Raw genomic sequence first — 27739 nt, 5'->3', positions numbered from 1 at the left:
GCAGGTTGGCTCGAGTGTTGGGGGAGGATGCAATAAAGGGAACATAAGTGCGTGCTTGTTGAGTTCGCAGAGCTCTAGCAAGCGACCTGCTGCATTTGTTACCATACTCGTAAAAATGGCGCTTACATTTAGAGAGAGTGGCTTTCGCTTTAGATAGTAACATGGTACGTAATTCATCCCGTTTCTGAATTAGCGCGTTTCGACATTCTACCTCATGGGAACGTTTGTGCGTAATTTCCCCCAGTAGCTGAACGATATTCCCGGCGCGTTCTTTTTTCAAGCGGGCTCCGTGCTTGATAAGAGTACCTTGAACGACACATTTATGTGCCTCCCATAGCACCCTTGGGTTCGTGTCGGCGGCTGTGTTTGTGATAAAGTAGTCCTCAAGCGTACGCTGTACATCCGACGAGACAAGAGAGTCATTAAGAAGCAAGGGATTAAGTTTCCATTGAGATTGGAATATTAACTGAGTTTGCAATGATAGGGATACCGTGACAAGGGCATGGTCTGAGAAGGAGATAGAGTCAATGTCGGCCGCCTGTAATTTTGGAAGAGTGCGATGTTTGATAAATATCAGATCGAGTCTAGAATAAATGTCATGTACAGAGGAGTAAAAGGAAAAGTCCCTTTCTGCTGGATGTAAAAGACGCCACGTATCTACAAAGTTATGGTCGTGGAGGGCCCGTTTAATGCAACGTAGTTGGGAGTGGGGGATTGACGATGAACCCGATGAAACATCCATGGTCGGTTCCAATGCCACATTGAAGTCGCCTCCTAGAACAATGGTACCCTCTCCAAACTCCTCCAGTGTATCTAAAAAACCAATCAGTGCTGACCCCTGGCCCACATTAGGCAAGTAGAAAGAAGCGAAGGTATAGATCTGCGAGTCAATACTACCCTTGACCAAAAGCATTCGTCCCATCCCATCACTGCGAGAGTCCAGAAATTCCCATGGAATAGAGCGGGAAATAAGGATACTTGTCCCCCTGGATTTCGGGTCGGGAGAAAAACTATGATAAGCGTATGGAAACCATAGGTTGGATAACTTAAAGGGTTTCTGTTCACTCAAGTGCGTTTCCTGAAGAAAAGCAACGTGTAATTGTCTGCCTTTCAGCATGTTAAGCAGGATGGATCGCTTCCCAGGACTATGTAAGCCCTTGACATTCAATGAGCCTAACCGTAGATCTGTCTGGGAGTGACGGGACATATTCCCGCCGGGAGTAGGTATAAGACGAAAGGGAAGGAAATGAGAGGTAGAAGCGGGAAATCAGGTATAAGAAAAAGAAAATATACAGAAAAGGCTGCCCAAAGGCCAATTCTCACGGAGACCTGTGAAGAAAAAGTTAGCAACAAATGGAAACAAGGAAAACCAAAGAGAAGAGGGGGGCCCGTGCAGTGAGCAGCACTTCGAATGAAGAATACAACTTTCGTCCAGTGTCCACCATGGGGTGGGCAAAGGAGGCAAGGCCAACTTATATAACCAGGCCTGAACCATCAAGGCCCCTCAAACATTACTATCTCTTTTCCTGAGAGCTTTAAGAGCGGGACATGGAGGGACACCAGGGCAAGGTTATTGGGAGGAACAAGCTCATGATATCAACCAAACTGTTTTGGAAAGCCAGCAGACCCCGAATGGAATTGCAATGTCTCCTCACTGCCTCCTGCCAACCGATACAACAACCCTGCCCGGGTATTCTACAACGTGCAATTACCCGCCGAGACACCTGTAGAGAATAAAGGGGGGGGGGGAAGAGAAGGGATGGAAGGGAGGAAGGAGAGTGAGAGGTAGGTATGAAGGGAGAGCAGACAGAAGTATCTAATACCCGCCAGAAGATGAGCAGGGGATATCATGGTACATATAATTGGTTAATTGCAAACATCATGTTACAATCCCTAAAAACCCCCCACCTTGAAAGCCTCAAAATATGTATAAGGAGTAAGTAAAGGAGGCTAAAAAAAATGATATCATCCCGTACATGTAAACTACCCCTTGGTAGGTATGCAACACAATAGCTCATATGAAAACCCTAAAATAAACGGGAGTGGCCCAGTAACGAATGTAGTATTGCACATATAACATATAATACAGTATAGTAAGGCCCTAGACAGGAATACTGACACATTAACATAATGATAAGCCCGCGCTCCCCTGGTCTATCGCCTGTATGGACATGGCAGGAAAGGGCTTTAAAAGATGGGGGGGGGAGCATACATATGTTGGGGGTAATAGGAAGGGGGAGGGGAAGCTGGGCACGAAAGGTGGGGGCAATATAAAAGACAGGGTATATCTACTGTTCTGTAAGTAGCGTGAGATCGGGCATATCAACCCTCTTCCAGGAAAGTCCCATCGATCAGAGGAAGAAAACCACGTGTCGATGCTGCTCCAGAGGGTCCGCTTGTGAGGGAACTCTTCAGGCGAGCGTATGAAGAACCTGTAAACCGAAACAATATGCCAAAAGGACTACTGGGCGCTGAAGGAAGCCCGGGGGCCGTAAAAGCCAACGATATATTATCAGGATAGCGACTCTTGGAACCGGAGACCGGCTCAGGCCTCGTGAGGCATACGTAGTGAGAGATCTGGCTGAGATCCTATTGATTCCTGTAGCGAGGGTCTGTTGAAGGGCTGACTCGGGCGCCGGTGTTGAGGTGGTTCAACTCGATCCAGTGCCAGCCAGTCCGGGACCGGGTCAATTTGCAAGAAACGAAATAAGGCCTCTAAGTCCGAGGAATGGCGCAGGATGAAGGAGGTATTATCTCTTCTGACTACCACGTGAAATGGGTGCCCCCATCTATAAGTGGCTCCAGCCGCTTTGATCTTGTCTAGCAGCTGGTGAAGTAGACGTCTCATATAAAGCGTCCGCGGCGAGACATCCGGATAGACCGCAACCCTGCCACCATCAACCGAAATCGGACCATGTGACCATGCTCCTCTGACAATCAAGTCCTTGTCCGAGTAGTAGTGCAAACGACACAGGACATCCCGCGGGTTTGAAGGGTCATTCAAACCGGGCCTAGAGACTCTGTGTACACGGTCAAATAGAAATGTGGCTTCCAAGGGTCTGTTGGTAACTTTATTAAAGATGGTGGTGATTCTATTAGGGAGGTCGTCTCTGGGACCTAAATCCGGGAGGCCTTTCAGACGAATATTATTTCTGCGGCCTCTATTTTCTTGATCATCCACTTGAAGTGCAAGGGATTGCATATGTGTTCTGTTAGTAATGGCCGCCTGCTCCAGTATAAGAACTCTGCTATCAATGGCGGAAACCGCACTGTCAGTGGAAGTAATCCTGGTGTCCACCCTGTCTACCTCCTGTCTTAGGTCCGCGATGTCTTGTTGGTGGGATTGCTCAATTCTGGTCACCAGGGAATCTAAGTCCTGTCTAGTAGGGAGTGCTTGTATTAGTTCCCTAAGTAAGTGTAAGTCTGCATGCAGTGCAGGCTGCAGGGGGATGCCATCAGAGCTTCCAGGCATGGGGACTGTGGCTGACGGCAGCGTAGACAGGGGGGTAGGAGGGGATACTGTCGGTACCTCATCACTGCTGGTCCCTGTAAACGAAGCAGGCATCAGTGGATCGTCTAGGTGTCCCTGCATGCATGGTGCCATAGCCGCGTTCAGGCGGTCCTCCGCTCTCCACGTGGCTGCTGGCTGTGCAGCGGCCGCCATGACACTCAGAGCCCCAGGAGCGGCCAGCGGCGCCGAGAGGTAGCGGTCCATGCTGACACTCCGTGAGGAGCGGGAGGGTGTAGCGTTTTGACCCCTACGCTTTCCGGGCATCTCCCGGTGTTCTGGACGGGCTTAGGCTGTGATCTGCAGCTCTGCTGCACGGAGCTCCCCCGAAGCGTGTGTTCACTCCGCCATGGCTAAGCCCCGCCCCACCAGGTTTAATTCTTTTAATCTTTCCTCATAACTTAGATTCCCCCTGCCTCTTATTAGTTTCGTTGCTCTTTGTATTTTTTCCAACTCCAGGGCATCCTTTCTATGAACGTCTAGGCTTCTGCTCACCTCTTCATAAAAACGAAATCAGGTTGATTTGACAACGTCTGTCCTTAGTAAAAACCATGCTCGCTGTCACTTATAATACTATTTTTTGTCACATAATCCTGTATATAGTACCTCAATAGCCCCTCAAACATTTTCCCCACAATTGATGTTAAAGAGGCTCTGTCACCAGATTTTGCAACCCCTATCTGCTATTGCAGCAGATAGGCGCTGCAATGTAGATTACAGTAACGTTTTTATTTTTAAAAAACGAGCATTTTTGGCCAAGTTATGACCATTTTCGTATTTATGCAAATGAGGCTTGCAAAAGTACAACTGGGCGTGTTGAAAAGTAAAAGTACAACTGGGCGTGTATTATGTGTGTTACATCTGGGCGTGTTTACTTCTTTTTACTAGCTGGGCGTTCTGATGAGAAGTATCATCCACTTCTCTTTAGAACGCCCAGCTTCTGGCAGTGCAGATCTGTGACGTCACTCACAGGTCCTGCATCGTGTCGGCACCAGATGCTACAGTTGATTCTGCAGCAGCATCAGCATTTGCAGGTAAGTAGCTACATCGACTTACCTGCAAACGCCGATGCTGCTGCAGAATCATCTGTAGCCTCTGGTGCAGATGTGTCCTCGCTCGTCTGACACGATGCAGGACCTGTGAGTGACGTCACAGCGTGATCTCTGGAGAACACGGCTGTGTCTGCACTGCCAGAAGCTGGGCGTTCTGAAGAGAAGTGGATGATACTTCTCATCAGAACGCCCAGCTAGTAAAAGTAGTAAACACGCCCCGATGTACGCACATAATACACGCCCAGTTGTACTTTTACTTTTCAAACACGCCCAGTTGTACTTTTGCAAGCCTCATTTGCATAAATACGAAAATGGTCATAACTTGGCCAAAAATGCTCGTTTTTTAAAAATAAAAACGTTACTGTAATCTACATTGCAGCGCCTATCTGCTGCAATAGCAGATAGGGGTTGCAAAATCTGGTGACAAAGCCTCTTTAAGCTTACTGGTCTATAGTTACCCGGGGAAGACCTAGAGCCCTTTTTGAAAATAGGCACCACATTTGCCCTGCACCAGTCCCTTGGCACTATACCAGTCACTAGAGAATCTCTGAATATTATGAAGAGGGGGACAGAAATACCTGAACTAAGCTCTTTAAGTATTCTAGGGTGTATCCCATCTGGTCCCGGGGCCTTGTGCACATTTATTTTATTTAATTTAGCTTGGACCATATCTACATTCATCCAATTCAGTATATCAACTGATATATTAACAACACTGGCACCGGCTGCATCAGCTGTTCTTCCTTCTGTTGTATATACAGAGCTAAAGAACCTATTTAGTAACTCTGCCTTCTCTTGATCCCCTGTGACCAACTCCCCATTACCACTATTTAGGGGTCCCACATGTTGACCTCGGCTTTTTTGCATCAATATACTTGAAGAATTTTTTGGTATTTGTTTTACTATCCTTGGCCTCCTGCCTTTCATTTTGTATTTTTGCTAACTTTATTAAATTTTTACAGATTTTATTGTAATGTAATTTAAAAAGGCTACAGCTGTACCCTCAGATTTGTATTTTTCAAATGCCCTTTCTTTGTCATGTATTGCCCTTTTTACAGAATGTGTAAGCCATGCGGGGTTTAATTTTAGTCATTTATACTGGTTACCTATAGAAATATATTTTGCACTATAATTACCCAAAGTAGATTTGAAAATCTCCCATTTATCATTTGTCCCATTATTTGACATTAGTTCTTCCCAGTCTATATCCTGAATTGCAGCCCTCATCCTGCGGAAATTGGCCTTCTTAAAATTAAGTGTTTTTGCCCTCCCAGCCTGTGTTTGTTTTTTACATTAGAAGTAAAATTTAACTATATTGTGATCACTGTTACCAAGGTTTTCACGAACATTGACATTTCCAACAAGCTCTGCATGATTAGAAATGACCAGAACCAACAGAGCTTCAGCTCTAGTCGGGTCTTCCACAAACGGGCACATAACATTTTCCTGCAACAGGTTGGGGAAATCTCTCCCCTTTGCAGTTGAAGCCGAACCATGACACCAATTAATATCCCGGAAATGAAAATCTCCCATTATCACTACAGTACCAGCCTGTTCTATCTGTTTATATATTTGACCTTCTATCTCTTCAGTCATATTGGGGGGTCTATAGATTACACCGAGTAATTTTTTTCGGCGTTTACCTCCCCTTTCTAGTTCCACCCACAAGGTTTCAACCTCCTCACAATCTTCACCCTCTAATGTCTCTTTCACACTCACCTTCTTATCACTTCTCGCATACAGACATACACCACCGCCTTTCCTATTTGCCGTGTCTTTCCGAAAAAGTGTAAAACACTGTAGATTTACAGCCCAGTCATGAGAAGAGTCTAGCCATGTTTCAGCAACACCGACTATATCTATATTTTCTTCCAGTATCAAAGCCTCCAGCTCCCCCATTTTGCTTGCTAGACTTCTGGCATTTGTGAACATACACTCTAAACTTGCCTTTAAATGTTTCACTTTCAGTATCAGAAATGTGATTATTTGGCCATAATTTATTTTCATTTTCATTGCTGTTTTGTAAAAAAAGCATCTCTCTATCCTGTTGTCTAGTCCTCTCCCCACAGTCTGTTTCTCCCCCCCACCAATATAGCCTGACCCCTCTCTAACCTAACTACCCCTTTATTTTCTACATTGACCTCCCTCGTCAGCCCTAGTTTAAATACTCCACCCCAGCTAGAATGCTCTCCCCCAGCACAGTGGACCCCCTTCCATTTAGGTGTAAATCTGCAGAATAGAGTTTGTACCCCAATGAATAGTCAGCCCAGTACTCTAGGAACCCAAACCCTTCTCCTCTACACCAAGACTTAAGCGATGCATTTAACTCCCTGAGCTCCCGCTGTCTTTCCTGTGATGCGCATGGCACAGGCAGTATTCCTGAGAATACTACCTTGGAGGTCCTTCCCTTCAGTTTGTAGCCTAGTTCTTTAAAATTATTCTTAAGGCCCCTCCACCTACCATTTATTCTGTCGTTGGTACCCACATGGACCACGACAGCTGGATCATCACCAGCTACTCCCAGTAATTTATCCACCCCTTCCACCACATGCCGAACCCTGGCACAAACCATTCGGTTGAGGCGGTCTTGGCGACAAATTATTCTATCCGTCTTCCTGATTATAGAATCCCCTACAACTATCAATTGTCTTGTCTTGCCTTACCTGCATTTCCATCCCGCCGATTACAAGCTGGGCTGTTCTCCCGGCTGTTAGGGAGATCAGTATCCACTAGGGCTGCCATTTTTGAGACCGACACCCTCGAATCATCACCCAACTTGGCAATTTTGCACAACAAGGGATCACCCGGCTGTGTCGACACTGCGGAGACTGATCGAGGCTCGAGCTCAGCTTAAGGACGTTGATATGAAGGGAGTTGAGAAGTCGCTACTTTATACTAAGCAATGCTACTATGACAAGGGTAATAAAGCCCATACCCTCCTAGCACAACAACTGATCGAGCTCTGCAGGCTTTTAGAGCCAACACAAGTCTCCTTCAACATCATCCCGATACTATTGCTATACTTTTCCAGGATTACTATAAAGCCTTATACAACTTGCCTTCTACTCTACAGTTGCCAGGAGACTCTGAAGGCCTAATTATCTTCCTGTAACCTCCCGAAACTCACTACGGAGGTACATTCCTCTTTGAGTCCCCCGATCTCCCGGGAGCAGCTTATGGAAATCCTGAAGAACCTACCTGGTGGTAAAGCATCCAGACCGGATGGCTTCACTTATATTTACTATAAGACCTTTGGGGAGATCCTGGTTCCAAAGATGCTCTTACATTCACATATCACCCTGATCCATAAACCGGGTAAGGACCATGCAGACTGTGCTAATTATAGACCTATAGCTCTTTTGAATTCAGACCTAAAAATTTTCACACGCCTTCTAGCGAACATACTTCAGAACCTTTGACCTGCCCATACATGTGCAGCTGAGTGCACCATGTAAAAGGCGCTGCTGCACAAATCTTGTCTCACTTTAAAAAAAAATCTATTCTCCTCCGTTAGTCAGATATCGGTGCCGATACATTTGGCACCCGATATATGGAATAACCCCCTAACCTGTCATTGTGGCATGTAAATGGCGTGGGGACATTTTACTTATCGCTGTGACACTGTCCAATCAGCTACGGACAGTGTAACAGCGGCTTCCTTCACTGTCTGACAAGAGCTGGAGAGAGTGCGCACACACACGCAGGGATCCGCCACCTCCACGGAACAGAGGAGGAGGAGGTGAATTCTTAATTTTCTGTTCCGTGGCGGCAGGAGTATAGTGGTCAGTGGCATTGGCTGTGCGCGCACGCTCTCACTTTTCAGCTCTCGGCAGATAAGGACGACAAGACGGTGTGATCTCGAGATCTCCTCTCTCCAGCTCGTCAGACAGTGAAGGAAGCCGCTGTGACATTGTCCATAGCAGATTGGACAGCGTCACAGCGATAAGTAACATGCCACCATGCTATTTACAAACCCTTTTGAGAGTTCAGGAGGTTATTTACATATTGTGCGCCAAATAGAACGACACAAATATCGAAATAACGGAGGAAGACAGAAAAAAAAACTTAAAAGCGAGACAAGGTTTGTGCAGCAGTGCTTATTACATGGTGCACTCAACCGCACATGTATGGGCAGGTGAAAAGTTCTTTTAACCCCTTCCCGCACACGGGCGTGACTGTACGTCCAAATAGCAAGTGATTTCCCGCACTCGGGCGTAGTTACGCCCGGCAGATAAAGCGCGCACAGGAGCTGTGCGCGCTTTATCTTCAGCGGCTGTCAGCTGTTGTACACAGCTGACATGCCGCTGCGATGGCTCTTACCGCCGATCACAGCCATTTAACCCCTTCAATGCGGCTGTCAATGACGTCCGCCGCATTGAAGCGGTTGACAGAGGGAGGGAGCTCCCTCTGTAACCCCCGGGCCCCCCCCCGCGATGGATCGTGGGTGGCGATTGTTGCTATGGCAACCAGGAAGCCGTTACTAGGCTTCCTGGTTGCCAAGGTACGGTAGCCTATTAGGTCCTGCCCGAGGCAGGACCTAATACGCTAACTGTCAAATAAAAAATGACAGTTACGATGCACTACACTACATAAGTAGTGCAGTGCATCGTAGCGGGGATCAGAAGATCAGATCTTAAAGTCCCCAGGTCAATGTAAAAGAAAAAGTAAAAAATGTAAAAAAAAATGTAAAAAGAAAAAATAAATAAATAATAAACACAACACTTGCCCTGTTTCCCTGATCAACTCCTTTATTATTAGAAAAAAAACTGAAAATATGAAAAAAAAACTATACATAATAGGTATCGCCGAGTTCGGAACGGCCTGATCTATAAAAATATCAAATTTTTACCGCACGGTGAACACCATAAAAATTGTTAATAAAAACTATGACAGTATTTAATTTTTTGGTCATCTTGTCTCAAATTTTTTTTTATAAAAAGTGATCAAAAAGTTGCAAGTAACGCACAATGGTACCAATAGAAACTACAGTTCATCACGCATAAAACAAGCCCTCCCGCAGCGATATCAACTAAAAAATAAAAAAGTTATGGCTGTCAGAAAATGGCGACACTAAAACATGATTTTTTTTAGAAAAGGGTATTTTTATTGTGGGAACGTAGTGAAACGTAAAAAAACTATATCAATTTGGTGTCGCTGTAATCGTATCGCCCCGCAGAATAAAGTTAACATGTTGTTTATACTGCACGGTGAACACTGTAAAAAAAAACAAAACCAAAAGAACGTGCTAGCATTGCTGTTTTTTGGTTTTCTCATCTCCCAAAAAATGGAATAGTGATAAAAAATAAAAATAAAATCGCATGTAACCCAAAATGGAACCAATAAAAATTACAGCTCGTTCCACAAAAAAAGCGCCCTCACACAGCTCCGTCAACGGAAAAATAACACGTTATGACTCTCAAAACGCAATGATGCAAAATTATTCTAAATGACGGCCCAGACTAATTTTTAGGTCCAGTAGAATTTCACTAAATACCCCACATCATCATTTGCTGGACCCCACAGGTGGACCCTGTAGATGCAGCGGAGATGAGGAAACTTTAGAGCCTTGTGCGGCTTATAGGGCTAGTGAAGAAGTCAAATATAAGGCGATACTGGAGCAGATATTTTGTAGAATACCCAAAAACCCGGCCTGTGCATAAAGGATTGGTTCAAAGCGTACCACACCAATCCATGGATTATTCATTCACCCCATTATTACATCATCCTATTATGCCCTGATGCACTCCGCCCAGCTTACATATACCCTGATGTACTCCGCCCAGCTCACATATGCCCCCACATTATAAACTGAAATACCACTAATACACCAAGCAAAATCTGCGCTTCATAAGCCAAATGGTGGTCCAACTGAGCCTGGCAGTGTACCCAAAAGGAAATTTATGACCACATATGGAGAACTACCGTATTCTGGAGAACCCGCTTAACAATTTATGGGATGTGTGTCTACGGTGGTACAAGCTGGGCACAACACATTGGGCACTGAAATGGCATATCTGTGGAAAACGGCAATTTTCAATCTGCAACTTCTATAATTTACTCATTTTTGCAAAACACTTGTGCGGTCAAAATGCTCACTACACCCCTAGATCAATTCTTTGAGGGATCTAGTTTCCAAAACGGGGTAATTTTTCAGGGGTACCATTGTACTGGTACTATAGCTCAATGCAACATGGTGTCAAAAAACGAATCTTGTAAAATCTCCACTCCAAATACTAAATGGCGCTCCTTCCCTTTAGAGCCTTGCTGTGTGTCCAAATAGCAGTTTATGACCACATGTGGGGTATTTCCGTACTCCGGAGGAAGTTGCTTTACAAATGTTACGGTGCTTTTTCTCCTTTATTTGATGAGAAAATGAAACATTTTGACCTAAAGCTACATCTAAGTGGAAAAAATGTCATTTTTAATTTTTACTGCACAATTCTAATGAAATCTATGAAACACCTGGGGGGTCAAAATGCTCACTACACCCCTTGTTGAATTCCTCTAGGGGTGTAGTTTCCCAAATGGAGTCACTTTGGGGGGGGGGGGGGGGTTACCACTGCACTGGTACCTTGGGAGCTTTATAAATGAGACATGGTGCAGAGAAATTAATCCAGCAAAATCTGTACTTCAGAAGCTAAATGTCGCTCCTTCCCTTTTGAGCCCTGATGTGTATTCATACAGTGGTTTATTACCACATATGGGGTATTTCCGTACTCTGGAGAAGTTGCTTTACAAATGTTACAGTGCTTTTCTCCTTTATTTGATGAGAAAATGAAACATTTTGAACTAAAGATACATCTTAGTGGAAAAAAATGTCATTTTTAATTTTTACTGCACAATTCTAATGAAATCTATGAAACACCTGGGGGGGTCAAAATGCTCACTACACCCCTAGATGAATTCCTCTAGGGGTGTAGTTTCCCAAATGGAGTCACTTTTGGGGGGTTTCCTTTGTTTTTGCACCACAAGACCTCTTCTAACCTGACATGGTGCCTGAAATACAATTTAAAAAAAGGAAGGCCGAAAAATCCACTAGGTGCTCCTTTGCTTCTGGGGCTTTTGTTTCAGGCCCGTAGCGCACTAGGGCCACATGTGGGATATTTCTAAAAACTGAAGAATCAGGACAATAAATATTCAGTTGTGTTTCTCTTGTAAAAACCTTCGGTATTACAGGGAAAATGGATTAAGATGGAATTTCTGCAAAAAAAATAATGAAATTTGCAAATTTCCCTTCCACTTTGCTTTAATTCCTGTGACACGCATAAAGGGTTAAGAAACTTTCTAAATGCTGTTTTGAATACTTTAAGTGGTGCAGTTTTTAAAATGGGGTGATTTGTGGGGGTTCCTAATATATAAGGCCCTCAAAGCCACTTCAGATCTGAACTGTTCCCTAAAAAAATTGCCTTTTCAAATTTTCTTGAAAATATGAGAAATTGCTGCTAAAGTTCTAAGCCTTGTAACGTCCTAGAAAAATAAAAGGATGTTCAAAAAATGATGCAAACAAAGTAAACATATGGGAAATGTTAACTAGTCACTATTTTGTGTGGTATTACTATCTGTCTTACAAGCAGATACATTTGCATTTAGAAAAATGCTAATTTTTGAAAATTTTCTCAAAATTTTGGGTGTTTTTCACAAATAAATATTGAATTTATCGACCAAATTTTTCCACTATCATAAAGTACAATATGTAACGAGAAAAAACAATCTCAGAATCGCTTGGATAGGTAAAAGCATTCCAGAGTTATTACCACATAAAGTGACACGTCAGATTTAAAAAATGAGGCTGTGTCATAAGGTCCAAAAGTGGCTGCGTCCTGAAGGGGTTAATGTTTGGCTCTCCTCTTTGATACATAAGGATCAGGTGAAAATGGTTCCTTAGACAAGGAGGCGACAACACCAGAAGGATCCTCGACCTAGTCGATGTTCTGAATAAACAGGAAAAAAATCAGTGGTCCTCCTCAGCCTGGAATCCGAGAAGGCGTTTGATCGCCTAGCGTGGCCATTCATGTTGGGCTGTTTTACAGCTAAATGACCAGAGCAAATTTCACAATTTTGCTGTGCGCTTCTTTAGATGACTATAACTCTGCAGGTGAATAAAGTTCATCTTTGAATTTTACACTCTTTTTAACCCCTTAAGGACGCAGCCTAGTTTTGGCCTTAAGGCTCAGAGCCCATTTTTCAAATCTGACATATTTCACTTTATGTGGTAATAACGTCGGAATGCTTAAACCTATCCAAGCGATTCTGAGATTGTTTTCTCGTGACACATTGGGCTTCATGTTCGTGGTAAAATTTGGTCGATATATTCAGTGTTTATTGGTGAAAAATTGCAAAATTTAGAGAAAATTTGGAAAAAATAGCATTTTTCAGAATTTAAATGCATCTGCTTGTAAAACAGACGGTTATACCACCCAAAATAGTTACTAGTTCACATTTCCCATATGTCTACTTTGGATTGGCATGGTTTTTTAACATTATTTTATTTTTCATGGACGTTACAAGGCTTAGAACCTAAATAGCAATTTCTCATATTTTTAAGAAAATTTCAAAAGCCTTTTTTTTTAAGGTACTTCTTCAGTTCTGAAGAGGCTTTGAGGGGCCTATGTATTAGAAACCCTGATAAAACACCCCATTTTAAAAACTAGACCCCTCAAAGTATTCAAAACAGCATTTAGAAAGTTTTTTAACCCTTCAGGCATTTCACAAGAATTAAAGCAAAGTGGAGGTGCAATTTGCATTTTTCTTGCTGAATTTCAATTTTATTCAATTTTTTTTCTGTAACACAGAAGGTTTTACCAGAGAAAAACACTACTAAATATGTATTGTCCAGATTCTGCAGTTTTTAGAAATGGCCCACATGTGGCTCTAGTGCGCTCATGGACTAAAACACAAGCCCTAGAAGCAAAGAAGCACCTAGTGCATTTTGAGGCCTCTTTTTTATTAGAATATATTTTAGGCAGCATGCCAGGTTTGAAGAGGTGTTGAGGTGCCAAAACAGTAGGAATCCCCGAATAGTGACCCCATTTTGGAAACTACACCCCTCAAGGAATTCATTTATGGTTGTTGTTACAATTTTGACCACACAGTTTTTTCACAGCACCTATTTGAATTGGGCTGTGAAATTAAAAAAATGTCATTTTTTCCAATAAGATGTAATTTGTGATCAAAATTTCTTATTTTCACAGGGAACAAAATACCCCATTTTGTTGCCCAATTTGTCCTTTGTGTGGCAATACCCCATTTGTGGTGATAAACTGCAGTTTGGGCCCATGGGAGGGCTCAGAATGAAAGGAGCGCTATGTGTTGGCAGATGAAGTTTAATGTAGATAAATGTAAAGTTATGCATCTGGGTACCAACAACCTGCATGCATCATATGTCCTAGGGGGAGCTACACTGGCGGATTCACTTGTTGAGAAGGATCTGGGTGTACTTGTAAATCATAAACTAAATTTCAGCATGCAGTGTCAATCAACTGCTTCAAAGGCCAGCAAAATATTGTCGTGTATCAAAAGAGGCATGGACTCGCGGGACAGGGAGGTAATATTACCACTTTACAAAGCATTAGTGAGGCCCCATCTAGAATATGCAGTTCAGTTCTGGGCTCCAGTTCATAGAAAGGATGCCCTGGAGTTGGAAAAAATACAAAGAAGAGCAACGAAGCTAATAAGGGGCATGGAGAATTTAAGTTATGAGAAAAGATTGAAAGAATTAAACCTATTTAGCCTTGAAAAAAGACGACTAAGGGGGGACATGATTAACTTATATAAATATATTAATGGCACATACAAAAAATATGGTGATATCCTGTTCCTTGTAAAACCCCCTCAAAAAACAAGGGGGCACTCCCTCCGTCTGGAGAAAAAAAGGTTCAAGCTGCAGAGGCGACAAGGCTTCTTTACAGTAAGAACGGTGAATTTATGGAATAGCCTACCGCAGGAGCTGGTCACAGCAGGGACAGTAGATGGCTTTAAAAAAGGGTTAGATAATTTCCTAGAACAAAAAAATATTAGCTCCTATGTGTAGAAATTTTTCCTTCCCTTTTCCCTTCCCTTGGTTGGACTTGATGTACATGTGTCTTTTTTCAGCCGTACTAACTATGTAACTATGTAACTATGTGTTTGTTGGAGTCCAGATTTTGCTGGATTGGTTTTCGGGTTGCATGTTGCATTTACAGAGCCCCAGAGGTATCAAAGCAATGGAAACCCACCAGAAGTGACCCCATTTTGGAAACTACACCCCTCAAGGAATTCAAATATGGTTGTTGTTACCATTTTGACCGCACAGTTTTTTCACAGCACCTATTTGAATTGGGCTGTGAAATTAAAAAAATGTCATTTTTTCCAATAAGATGTAATTTGTGATCAAAATTTCTTATTTTCACAGGGAACAAAATACCCCATTTTGTTGCCCAATTTCTCCTGAGTGCAGCAATACCCCATTTTATGGCGATAAACTGCAGTTTGGGCCCATGGGAGGCCTCAGAAGTGTAGTAGTGCTGTGTGTTCTTTGGAGTCCAGATTTTGCTGGTTTGGTTTTCGGGTGCTGTGTCGCATTTGCAGAGCCCCAGAAGTATCAAAGCAAAAACCCACCAGAAGTGACCCCATTTTGGAAACTACACCCCTCAAGGAATTCATTTATGGGTGTTGTGACCATTTTGACCCCATAGTTTTTTTACAGAACTTATTTGAATTGGGCTGGGAATTAAAACAAAATTAATTTTTTCCAATAATATGTAGGTTTGGCTGAAAATTTCTTATTTTCACAAGAAATAAAATACCCCATTCTGTTGCGCAATTTGTCCTGACTGCCGCAATACCCCATTTGTGGTGATAAACTGCCGTTTGGGCCCATGGGAGTGCTCAGAAGGAAAGGACCACCATTTGGCCTACTGGTGATTTTCTGGTGCGAAGTCATGTTTGCAGAAGCCCCTGAGGTACCAGTACAGTTGAAACCCCCAAGAAGTGACCCCGTTTTAAAAACTACACCCTTAAGGCATTGATCTAGAGGTGTAGTGAGCATTTTTACCGGAGACATACACCCCATAAACTGTAATATGGGTTCTCCCGGGTATGGCAATACCCTCAATGTGGCTGTTATCAGCTGCTTGGGCACACAGCAGGGCTCAGAAGGGAAAGATAATGGGGGATAAGCTGTGCGGAGTACATCAGGGTAAGTAGAATTGGGGTAAATTATAAACCAAGGGATGTATGATAAATTTTAAAACACTCTTTCATACAGAGCTCTGGTTTTTCGGGACACGCGTTACATTGATATATTGTGTCCTCCCTTATACCCCTCTTATAGCAGACTTTGAACCTCTTTTGACTTTTTCCCTTCTTGCCAGTTTGGGGAACTTCTCCTGGAAAGTGTTGCCCTGGTGCGATGCGTGTGGCCTCGCTTCCAGAAGTACTGGGTGCCCCCCCTTCCTGGTCCCTAAAGATTAGGTTCTTGATAACCACCTCTTGAAATTCCAGGAAAGTTCCCCTCTGGCCTGTACATCGACGTAGCACGTACACATTGTACAATGCCATCTGTATGATGTGCACGGCCAGCTTCTTATACCACACCGCATGGCGCTATAGGGCTTCAGGACTTGATCTGACAAGTCCACCCCTCCCATGTACCTATTGTAGTCCAGGATGCAGTCTGGTTTAGGGGTCTCTGTACTGGTACCTCGTACAGGTACATGGGTACTGGTGTGGCATCTCTCTTGTCCTTGTACTTGACACACAATATGTTGCTGCTAGAATGTGCCCTGCGCTCACCCCTTCTTGTTTGGCTTCAGAGTCTTAGGGAGGCCTCTCAGATTTCTTCTAGCAGTGCCGCATGCCGCAGGACTGGAAGCGAGGCAGTTGAAGAGTGGGACGCCGGTATAAAAATTATCCAGGTAGAGGTGGTAACCCTGGTTCAGCAGTGGGTGCACCAAATCCCACACAATTTTTGCATTAACTCCCAGTAAGGGGGGGCATTCTGGGAGCTGAATACTGGTGTCCTTCCCTTTATATATCCTAAATCTGTAGGTATACCCTGATGCACTCTCACACAGTTTATACATCTTCACACCATACCTTGCCCTCTTACTCGGCAGGTACTGGCGGAATTGAACCCTCCCTTTAAAATCCACCAAGGACTCATCAATAGAAATACACTTCTTGGGCTGTATGCTTGGGAAAACCGGGCACTGAAACGGTCTAATAGGGGTCTCCGTTTATACAAACGGTCAAAACTGGGGGTCATCTCGGGGTGGGCACGGCTCATTATCAGTATAATGTAAGGTGCGAAGTATTGCCTAATTTATTTATTTTTTTAGGTTCCAGTTCAGTTCTGAAGTTGCTTTGAGGGGCCCATATATTAGAAACCCCTAACACCCACCCCATTTTAGAAACTAGACCCCTCAAAGTATTCACAACAGCATTTAGAAAGTTTATGAACCCTTTAGGTGCTTCACGGGAATTTAGAGCAAAGTAGAGGTGAAATTTAAAAAAAAATTGTCAGAAAATCCTCTTTATACCATTTTTTTTATAACACAAAAGGTTTTATCAGAGAAACGCAACTCAATACTTATTGCCCAGATTCTGCAGTTTTGAGAAATATCCCACATGTGGCCCTAGTGCGGTAATGGACTGAAGGAGCGGCCTCAGAAGCAAAGGAGCACCTAGAGGATTATGAGACCTCCTTTTTATTAGGCACCCTGTCCGGTTTGAAGAGGTCTTGTGGTGCCAAAACAGTGGAAAACTCCCAAAAGTGACCCCAATTTGGAAACTAGACCCCTTGAGGAATCCATTGTAGTTTTCTTGGGGTGCATGCGGCTTTTTGATCAGTTTTTATTCTATTTTTAGGTGGCGTGGTGACTAAAAAACAGCAATTCTACTATTGTTTTTTTAATCTATTTTTTTTACAGCGTTCACGGTGCACTATAAATGACATTCACTTTATTCTGCGGGGCGATACGATTACGGCGATACCATATGTTTATAGTTTTTTTTTATGTCTTATGGCGTTTGCACAATAAAATACGTTTTGTAAACAACCATTCACTTTTTGTGTTACCTTATTCTAAGAGCCATAACGTTTTTATTTTTCAATCAAGAAAGCCGTGCGAGGACTTATTTTTTGCGTAACGAACTGTAGTTCCGATCAGTACCATTTTTAGGTACATGCGACTTTTTGATCTCTTTTTATTCCATTTTTTGGGAGGTGAAGTGACCAAACAATTGTGATGGTGGTACGGTTTATTATTATTTTCTTTTACGGCGTTCACCGCGCGGGATAAATAACGAAATAATTTTGTAGTTCAGGCCGTTACGGACGCGGCGATACCAATTATGTATAGTTTATTTATATATTTTTATTAATAATAAAGGACTGATAAGGGAAAAAGGGGGATTTTTACTTTTATTACTTCTAAAACTTATATTTTCTTATTTTTACACATCTTTTTTTAACTTTTTTTTAACTTTATTACTTTGTCCCACTAGGGGACTTGAGGGCAGGAGGCCCTGATCGCTATTCTAATACACTGCACGACATGCGTAGTGCAGTGTATTAGAACTGTCAGCTACTCACTTCGTCAGGACCCACTAGGCTTCCGACGATGGCAGAGCCGGACGCCATGTTTTGGTGTCCGGTTGCCATAGCCACCATCGACAGCCGCTATCGCGTAGCAGGCTGGCGATTGTAGCTTAACCCCTAAAAAGCCGTGATCTCTATTGAACACGGCTTTTAAGGGGTTAATCAGCGGGGACACCGCGATCGGTCCCCGCTGTAGGAGCTGCGGCAGCTGCTGTACGAGACAGCAGCTGTCACAGCTCCTGTATGCGTCGGGAGGATGGACGAAATGGCCGTTACTCCAGCGACGTAATAGTCCGACGCTGAGCGCTAACGATACAGTTAGCGCGACGGATTATTACGTCGCTGAGCGCGAAGGGGTTAAAGGACAGATAGGGCTTTGTTTTAGTGCCATTTGTCAGTATATATCATTTTTATTTTTTTCTCTAAAGTGGGCAAAATTGGAAAAAAATGCAAGAATTTAGCAATTGCGTTAGTTTAGGCTAGCATTTTTCACACACAGTATGGACCACGGACAAAATTAATCTCATTTCACATTCTTCCACTTCTCCTGTGCATGGGGATACCAAATATGTGTGCTTTATTCACGGGCATGTGCCAGGGCTTGGCATAAAAGGAGGCTTTTTGGCCTTTTCGGTCCAGGAATTCTGCACTTGATTTTATAGCAGCATACTGTTTTCTGGGGGCCTAATGCTGCTGAAAGATTAGAATCACCCAATAAATTACTTCATTCACGCAAGTAGACCCCAAAAGGTTTTCTTCAAGGGGTTTATCATATTTTTACACAGTCCAGTTTTCTTCTGAAAGTTTCTTGAATAAGATGGAACAAAATAAAATTAGCAATTTTTTAGCAAATGCGTCAGTTTATACCAGCATTTTTCACACACGGTATAGACCACGGACAAAATTCATCCCATTTCACATTCTGCCACTTCTCCTGTGCATGGGGATACCAAATATGTGGGCCTTATTTATCACATAGAGATGTAGGAGGGCGGACGATAGAAGAAGCTTATTTCACAAATCGCTTTTTTTCAAAGCTGGTTTTACAAAACTCAGAGTTTCTATAACACTTCCAAAATATCTGCTCTTGAAGCAGAAATCCCAAAATATTCATCTAGGGGTATAATGGGATTTTTTTTGGGGGGTTTCCTAAAATAAGAAATTGCAGGTTTATGCAAATGGAGCTCTCCAGCAGATGAACTTTAGAAAATATGCAAACATGATATCCACCCCCCACCCATTCCCTCCCTCACCCTTGGAGTAAAATCGGGGGAAAAATAAAAAAGTAATGTAGGGCAAATATATTTTCAACAAATTAACTAAAATCTAATAATGCAGAACAGTGTGGTATTTTTTAAAACATGGCTCAATGCACAGGCCTGGTTGCGAGGGACATGATGGACATAAATATCGGGAATCTTTGCGGTGCCCGTCTTTTCTGCAGATGTGGCACTTTTTCTGGGGGTTGCTTCTAGTTGGTGTTGGGGGAATCCGACTGATGAAGTGTCTTTCAGTCAGTCGCGTGACATCCTCAGACTGGGGGCTTTCTCGGGTGTCCTGAACATCAAATATGAGGCCTTCAATAATTTTCTCCTGGAAATCCAGGTATGTGTCTCTGCCTCTGTTTTTTTTGTAGAGCACAAATGAGTTGTGGATTGCCACATGTAACAAATAAATGGCCACTTTTTTGTACCAGGTTTTTGTTTTTCGCTTTACTAAATAGGGCTGTAAATCCTGGTCGCTTAAATCCACCCCCCCCCCCCCCATGTACTTGTTATATTCGGACACGCTCACTGGTTTGTGCTTGTCCAATGTTGCCCCCCTTTCCCTCACTGCCACTGTTCCTGCGGTATGAATCGTGCTTAGCACTTACACATCTTTGCGATCCCTGAACTTGACCGCCAGCAATTCCTCAGATGCATAAGCACAGGAGTCCCCCTTTACCTTGCGCTTCCCCACTAATTGCTGTGGAAAACCAATTCGATTTTTGCGCATGGTACCACACGCCCCAGTCTTTGCAGCATGCAAATGCCTAAACAGGGGCACACTAGAATAAAAATTGTCGCAGTACAGGTGGTACCCCTTGTGAAGCAGAGGCTGCATTATCTCCCACACAATTTTGCTGCTGGTGGAAAGATCAGGGGGGCATCCGGGAACATTTATTGAGCGGTCCCGCCCTTCATAAATCCTGAAGGCGGTGGTATATCCTGACCCGCTTTCGCACAGTTTATAAAGCTTAACGCCATATCTTGCCCTTTTGGAAGGTAGATATTGGCGAAAGCGAAGTCTTCCATGAAAGTTGAGGAGGGATTCGTCCACACTTACATTCTGCTCAGGGCTGTAGAGTTGCAGAAATAAATTATTCAGGGAATTTATCAGTGGTCTAATTTTGAACAACCGATCCCGGTTTGCATCGGTACTTGGGGGGGCCTGTGCGTTGTCGTTGAAGTGGATGAACCTCATTATTGTCTCATAACGAGACCTGGGCATTACTGCAGAATATACTGGGGTGGCTTGGGCGGGTCTTGTTGACCAGTAAGACCTAATGGAGGGCTTTTTGACAATACCCATATTTAGGGTGAGCCCCAAAAAAATGTGTAATTCCTGCAAATTGGTGGGCGTCCAATCTCTGGCATGGGTGGATGAAGGTTTCTGCCTTATATATTGAGTGGCATATAAATTTGTTTCGTGGACAATCTGATTTAGGATGTCGTCCGTTATAAATAAATGGAAGTAATCCATTTGGACAAAATTTGTATTGTCCACGGTTATGCCAGGAGTGGCAGTAAATCCGTGGATTCTAGGCCCAAAAGATGGGGCAGGTGCCCATACAAGAGCCTGGACTGGAGGGACCAGGCTGTCCCGTGCTACAGCGCTACTTGGCCCTGCGCTTTCATGTTTTGCAGTTTCAACTGCATCAGGGTCAACGTCCCCTGAAGATGAACCTGAAGTGACGCTATCATCGTCATTGCCCAAAACAGGTTCCATCTCTGACGCGGTCTCTGACTCAGACCACAGCATGGCGTATAACTCCTCGGCGCTAAACAACTTCCTCGCCATAACGTCACTAACACTAACTAAACAATTTTTTTTTATTTTTTTTTATAAAACACACAAACTGGTATATATATCTACACTACCGCTAACAAAAAAATAAACCGCTATTACTATATATATTATATATATGTGGATATATATATATATATATATATATATATATATATATAATTATATACTCCCTACCTGCCTATTCTAATAGAATAAAAGAAAGAAAGGTAGATAGAAAAAAAAGATAGATGGATAGATAGATTGTATAGATAGATAGAAATCTATCTATACAGAGAATGTTTTACAGTGTAACACTTTTTTTTCACAGAATTCTTCTGCCAGCAATTCTCTCGAGTCTCTTCTTCTCCTCAAACTGAAACAATGTTTGAGGAGAAGAAAAGAGGCAGGAGATTTGCTGCCAGAAAAGTCAAAATAAAACAAATGTGGTCTCTGTGATAGGTTTTCACAGCGACCACATGTTCAGGGACCATAAGATTGGTCCCTGATACTCTGCCCAGTGCCCAGAGCTGTTAGTAACAGCGTGGGCACAGGGCTGTGTGCACGCAATCACGTGCACACCGTTTTATACGTAGAAATGCATGTGATCGCCGTTATTGGTTGTCACAGCGATCACATGTTCAGGGGCCAAAAGATTGGCCCCTGACATTCTGCCCAGTGCCCATGGCTGTTAGCAACAGCCAGGGCATACAGCGGTGTGCACGCGATCGCGCGTGCACAGTCTCTGTAGTGCCGCCGTAATTAGTCTATACAGCGGACTTCAGAGACCCTGACCGCTGGCCGTATAAATACAGCCAGCAGTCGGGAACCTGTTAAAACCATGAGCACTTATGGAACCTCATGTACTTTTGTTACGGCCCTACATGGTCTTTACTCTTCCCCGACGGCTGTTCTTAGACGACCTCATTCCACTTCTCCGTCTCCTATACGGAATGGTACACGTCATGGATGCCCATTGACCCCCTCTTCTATTTGTACTTTGTATTGAACCCCTAGAAGCCCAGGTACGCCAATCATTAGATGTTAAGGGAGCTTAGATTCATGATAGGGAGTTTAAGGTCTCAGCCCTTGTTTAAATACTCTGCCAACACTGCTAGAATTCTCTCCCCCAGCACAGCGGAACCCTTCCATTTAGGTGCAAATCATCTGCAGAATACAATTTGTACCCCAATGAAACCCAAAGCCTTCTCCTCTACACCAAGACTTCAGCAAATGCATTTAACCCCCTGAGCTCCCGCTGTGTCTTTCCTGTGATGTGCATGGAACAGGCATTATTCCGGCTAACACTAACTTGGAAGTTTTTCCCTTCAGCTTGTAGCCTAGTTCTTTAAAATTATTCTTAAGGCTCCTCCACCTACTATGTATTCGGTCAGTGGTTCCCACATGGACCACGACAGCTGGGATAATCACCAGGCACTCACAGTAATTTTTCCACCCATTCCACCACATGCCAAACCCTGGTGCCAGGGAGACAGAAAATCATTTGGTTGAGGCAGTCTTGGCGACAAATTATTCCATCCTTCCGGATTATAGAACCCCCCTACAACTAATTGTCTTGCCCTACCTGCATTAGCATCCCGCCGACTACTAGCTGGGCTGTTCTCCCGGCTGTTCGGGAGATCAGTATCCACTAGGGCTGACATTTCTGTGACGGACACCCTCACATCATCACTCAACTTGGCAACTTTGCTTGGAAAAACATAAACAGGATTGGCCTTGCTTTTCTTGGACCCCTTTCTACTGCCCCTAACTACGTTAACCCAGCTACTTGCCTGGTCCTGCTGACCCATGTTTTCACCCTCCAGATCCATCTCACGAACTGCACCAGTGAGTGGGCACCAGTGAGCAGCATGCTCCGCTCAAGATTGGATATCACCCTCAGTGTTGCATTTTGCTGCTCCAGATCTCTAATGCGAGCTTACCGGTAAACAACATGCTCACATCTGCCACAGAGGTATTCACCCTGGAAATTCTGCTCCAGTCATGCATACATATTGCAAACTGTGCACTGAAGAAAACCTCCAATCTTGCTCCCAGTTAAGAACAGTGAACAATTTAAAAAGAAAAGAAGAGTACTTACAGGGACTTTAAATGCTCATTAACATGTCCGGTTTATTAACTACACTTATTCACAAGCCACTTAGTCCACTAAGCTCAATGAGAGCAAAATATACAGTATAATAAATCGCAATATATTTTAGTCACCATGTCAGGTTTGAAGAAGTCTTGTGGTGCAAAAACAGTGAAAACCTCCCCAAAAATAACCCCATTTTGAGAACTATACCCCTCAAGGGATTTATCTAGGGGTATAGTTAGCATTTTGACCCCACAGGTTTTTTGCTGAATTTATTGGAATTAGGCCGCATACAAACGAACCTATTTTTTGGCCAGAATTCAACTGCAAATCTGTGGGAGAATTGCAGCCCCATTCATTTCAATGGGCCCCATGCACATGACTGTGGTTTCCACGGTCCGTGCATTGCCCAGGAGCCTGGACCACAAAAAGAAAGGACATGTCTTATTACGGCCGTGTTTTGCTGTCCAGACTTATAGAAATGAATGCACGCGGCCATGTGCACGGCCCGCGGGTGACACTTTGCGGCCATCCGAGCCGCAAATCATGGTTGTGCACACCACTAGGGTCGGCTGCATGAGGCCTTAGTCTGTGAAAATAAAATATACTTTTTTTCTGAAAAAATTAATTTTTCATTTTACAAGGAAAAAGGGGAAAAAGCAGCCCAACATTTGTGAAGCAATTTCTCCTGATTACGCAATACCCTATATGCAGTAATAAACTGCTGTTTGGACCCACATCAGGGCTCAGAATGAGAAGGAGCGCCATTTGGCGCATAGATTTTGCTGGAATGGTTTTTGGGTGCCATGTCGCGTTTGCAGAGCTCCTGAGATACCAGTACAGTGAAAACCCCCAAGAAGTGACCCCATTTTGGAAACTGCATCCCTCAAAGCATTTATTAACCCCCTTCCCGCCATTTCACGTACAGTTACGTCATGGGAGATGGCCTTTTCCCGCATCTCCACGTAACTGTACGTGAAAGAGATGGAGCTGGCTCAGGAGCTGAGCCAGCGACATCACCGCCGGGTGACAGCTGTATGTTACAGCTGGCACCCTGGGGTATCGGCCAGGACCGGAGCTAGCCTCCGATCCGACCGATTAACCCCTCACATGCTGCGTTCAATAGAGATCGCAGCATGTGAGGAGTTTATAGCCACCGGCACCCCAGCAGCGTGATCGCTGGGTTGCCGGTGGCTGCAAATGCGATCGGAGGGCTAATGCTTACCTCCCGGTCTGCCTGTAATGGAATACTCCTATGCCCCGTCGTCGGCGGGGCCCAGGAGGCTTCCGGTACCATAGGCAAGATGGCGCCGGCTCAACTTCCGGCTCAGAAGCTGAGCCGGCGTCATCAGCAGTGGGTGTCCGCTGTATGTTACAGCGGACACCCCGATCTATCAGCAGGAACCGGAGCTAGCTCCGATTCCTGCCATTAACCCCTTCAATCCCCATCAAAGTGGTTTGTATGCAATCGGCAGCCTTGCCATGCGATGGCAAAGCTGGCGACTGCTACTATGGCAACAGGAGCCCTAACAATGGCTTCCTATCTGCCATTACGTTAGCCGATTAGGCCCCACCCGGAGGCGGAGCCTGATCGGTTTGCTGTCAGTGAACAACTGACAGTTCCAATACATTGCACTACATAGGTAGTTCAATGTATTAGATCAAACAAACAGTTGGACCTTCAAGTCCCCTAGTGGGACTAAAGAAAAGTAAAAAATACAATAAAAGTTTGAAATAATAACACAAAACACAAATTGCCCTTTTTCCCTTATCAAGTCATTTATTATTGAAAAAAATAATAAAGCCATACATATTTGGTATCGCTGCGACTGTAACGACCTTAACTATAAAAATATTATGTTATTTATTCCGCACAGTGAAAGCCGTAAAAAAAATACTGACAATTGAAATTTTTTGGTCACTTTGTCTTCCAAAAATTTAAATAAAAAGTCATCAAAAAGTCGCATGTACCTAAAAATGGTACCTATAAAAACTATAACTCGTCTCGCTAAAAACAAGCCCTCATACAGCTCCGCCGGCGAAAAATTTAAAACCGTTATGGCGCTCACAACTTGGCGACAGAAAAAATAAATTCTCTTTACAAAAGTTATTTTATTGTGCAAAAAGATGTAAAACATAAAAAAGTGCTATAAATTAGGTATAACCGGAATCGGACTGACCTGCAGAATAAATATGTAGTTTATAATGCGTGGTGAACGCTGTATAAAAAGAACTAAAAAAATATGCCAGAATTGCTGTTTTTTGGTCTCCTTGCCTCCCAAACAAAAAAGGATAACAAGTTATCAAAAAGTCGCATGTACCCCAAAATGGTACCAATAAAAACTACGGCTCGTCCCACAAAAAAAAACAGCTGTCATACCACTAGGTCTATGAAAAAATAAAATTAGTCAAGGCACCGATAAGCCAGGAAATAAAAATATGCAGTTGTGCCGGCCCGAGGGGAACGTTTCTTCTGTTTCAAGTAGCGAATTATCAAGGCCCCTAAAATTAGGGAACCAGGAAGGGGAGGGCCCAAACATATCTGCTGGAAGCGAGGGTGCCCGTGTTATACCAGGACAACACTTCCCAGCAAAATTCCCCAAACTTCAAAGGTGCGGAGTGTGGACCAAAAAGGGGATAAGTAAAGACCATTTTAGTGCGACACCGGCCTATGCAGAAAGAATTGTGTCACAGTGTAACACACATCTATGAATTATTTCATTGTTTTTTTTTACCCCACTATACCACCTGACTATGCCCCTTAAATACTCCTCCCGTCTTACATATACTCCCACATTATAAACGGAAACACCAGTAAGGCTCCAAACAAAACTACTACAAGCAAAATCCACGCTCCAAAAGCCAAATGGCGCTACCTCCCTTCTGAACCCTACAGTGTGCCAAAACAGCAGTTTGCTTCCACATATATGGCATCGGCATACCCGGGAGAACCCTCTTAACAATTTTTGGGGTGTGCGTCTCCAGTGGCACAAGCTGGGCGCCACATATTGGCATATCTATTGAAAAACCATTTTCACTGTGCAACATCGAGTGCACACCAATTTCTGCCAATCACCTGTGGGGTTAATATGCTCACTACACCCCTAGGTGAATACCTTGAGGGGTGTAGTTTCCAAAATGGGGTCACTTCTGGGGGGTTTCCACTGTTTTGGTCCCACAGGGACTTTGCAAATGCGACATTTTGCATCTGTACTCCAAAAGCCAAATGGCGCTCCTTCCCTTCGGAGCCCTACTCTGTGCCCAAACAGCAGTTTATGACCACAAATGTGGTATTGCCGTACACAGGAGAAGTTGCTTTACACGTGTTGGGGTGCTTTTTTTCATTTATTTGTTGAGAATATGAAACATTTTCAGCTAAAACTACGTCTTATTGAAGAAAAAGGATTTTTTTTATTTTCACTGCCCAATTCTAATAAAATCTATGAAACACCTGTGGGGTCAAAATGCTCACTACACCCCTAGATGGATTCCTCAAGGGGTGTCGTCTTGTGAATCGAGTCACTTTTGGGGAGTTTCCACTGTACTGGTACCTTAGGAGCTTTGCAAAAGTGACATGGTGTCAAGAAACCAATCCAGCAAAATCTGTGCTCCAAAAGCCAAATGGCAGTCCTTCTCTTCTGATCCTTGCCGTATGCCCAAACAGCAGTTGATGACCACATATGGGGTATTTCCGTACTCCAGAGAAGTTGCTTTACAAATGTTGGGGTTCTTTTATTCCTTTATTTGTTGAGAGAATGAAAAATTTTGAGCTAAAGCTACATCTTATTGGAAAAAAAGGATTTTTTTTTCACTGCCCAATTCTAATAAAATCTATGAAATCCCTGTGGGTTCAAAATGCTCACTACACCCCTAGATGGATTCTTCAAGGGGTGTAGTTTCCTAAATGGAGTCACTTTTTTGGTGTTTTCACTGTTTTGTCCCCTCAGGGGCTTTGCAAATGTGACATGGCATCCGCAAACCATTCCTGCTAAATTTGAGCTCCAAAAGCCAAATGGTGCTCTTTCCCTTCTAAGCCCTGCCGCATGTCCAAACAGCCGTTTACGACCACATGCGGGGTATTGTTTTACTCGGGAGAAATTGCTTTACAAAAGTGCATTTTCTCCTTTTAGTCCTTGTAGAAATTAGAAAAAATTAGCTAAACCTACATTTTCTTTGAAAGAATGTAGATTTTCATTTTCACGGCCTACTTCCAATAATTTCTGCAAAAAACCTGCAGGGTCAAAATGCTCACTATACCCCTAGATAATTTCCTCAAGGGGTATAGTTTCCAAAATGGAGTCACTTTTGGGGGATTTCCACTGTTTTGGTGCTGCAAGAGCCTTTCAGACCCGACATGGAGCCTAAAATATTTTCTAATAAAAAGGAGGCCCCAAAATCCTCTAGGTGCTCCTTTGCTTCTGAGGCCTGTGCTTCAGTCAATAAGTGCACTAGGGCCACAT

The 27739-nt window shown here is 43.6% G+C and overlaps 1 protein-coding gene across 2 annotated transcripts in view; it reads right to left on the bottom strand.

The window, feature by feature from the left end:
• The window catches only part of SARS1 (seryl-tRNA synthetase 1), a 193354-nt gene that overhangs the window by 68865 nt on the left and 96750 nt on the right, over positions 1 to 27739 (bottom strand). The window lies entirely within an intron of this gene.

Source organism: Rhinoderma darwinii, chromosome 2, assembly GCF_050947455.1.
Source record: "Rhinoderma darwinii isolate aRhiDar2 chromosome 2, aRhiDar2.hap1, whole genome shotgun sequence".
In the NCBI taxonomy this organism is placed as follows: Eukaryota; Metazoa; Chordata; class Amphibia; order Anura; family Rhinodermatidae; genus Rhinoderma; species Rhinoderma darwinii.
The sequence above is the reverse complement of the archived record's forward strand: the minus strand, read 5'-3'. Positions and strand labels throughout refer to the sequence as shown.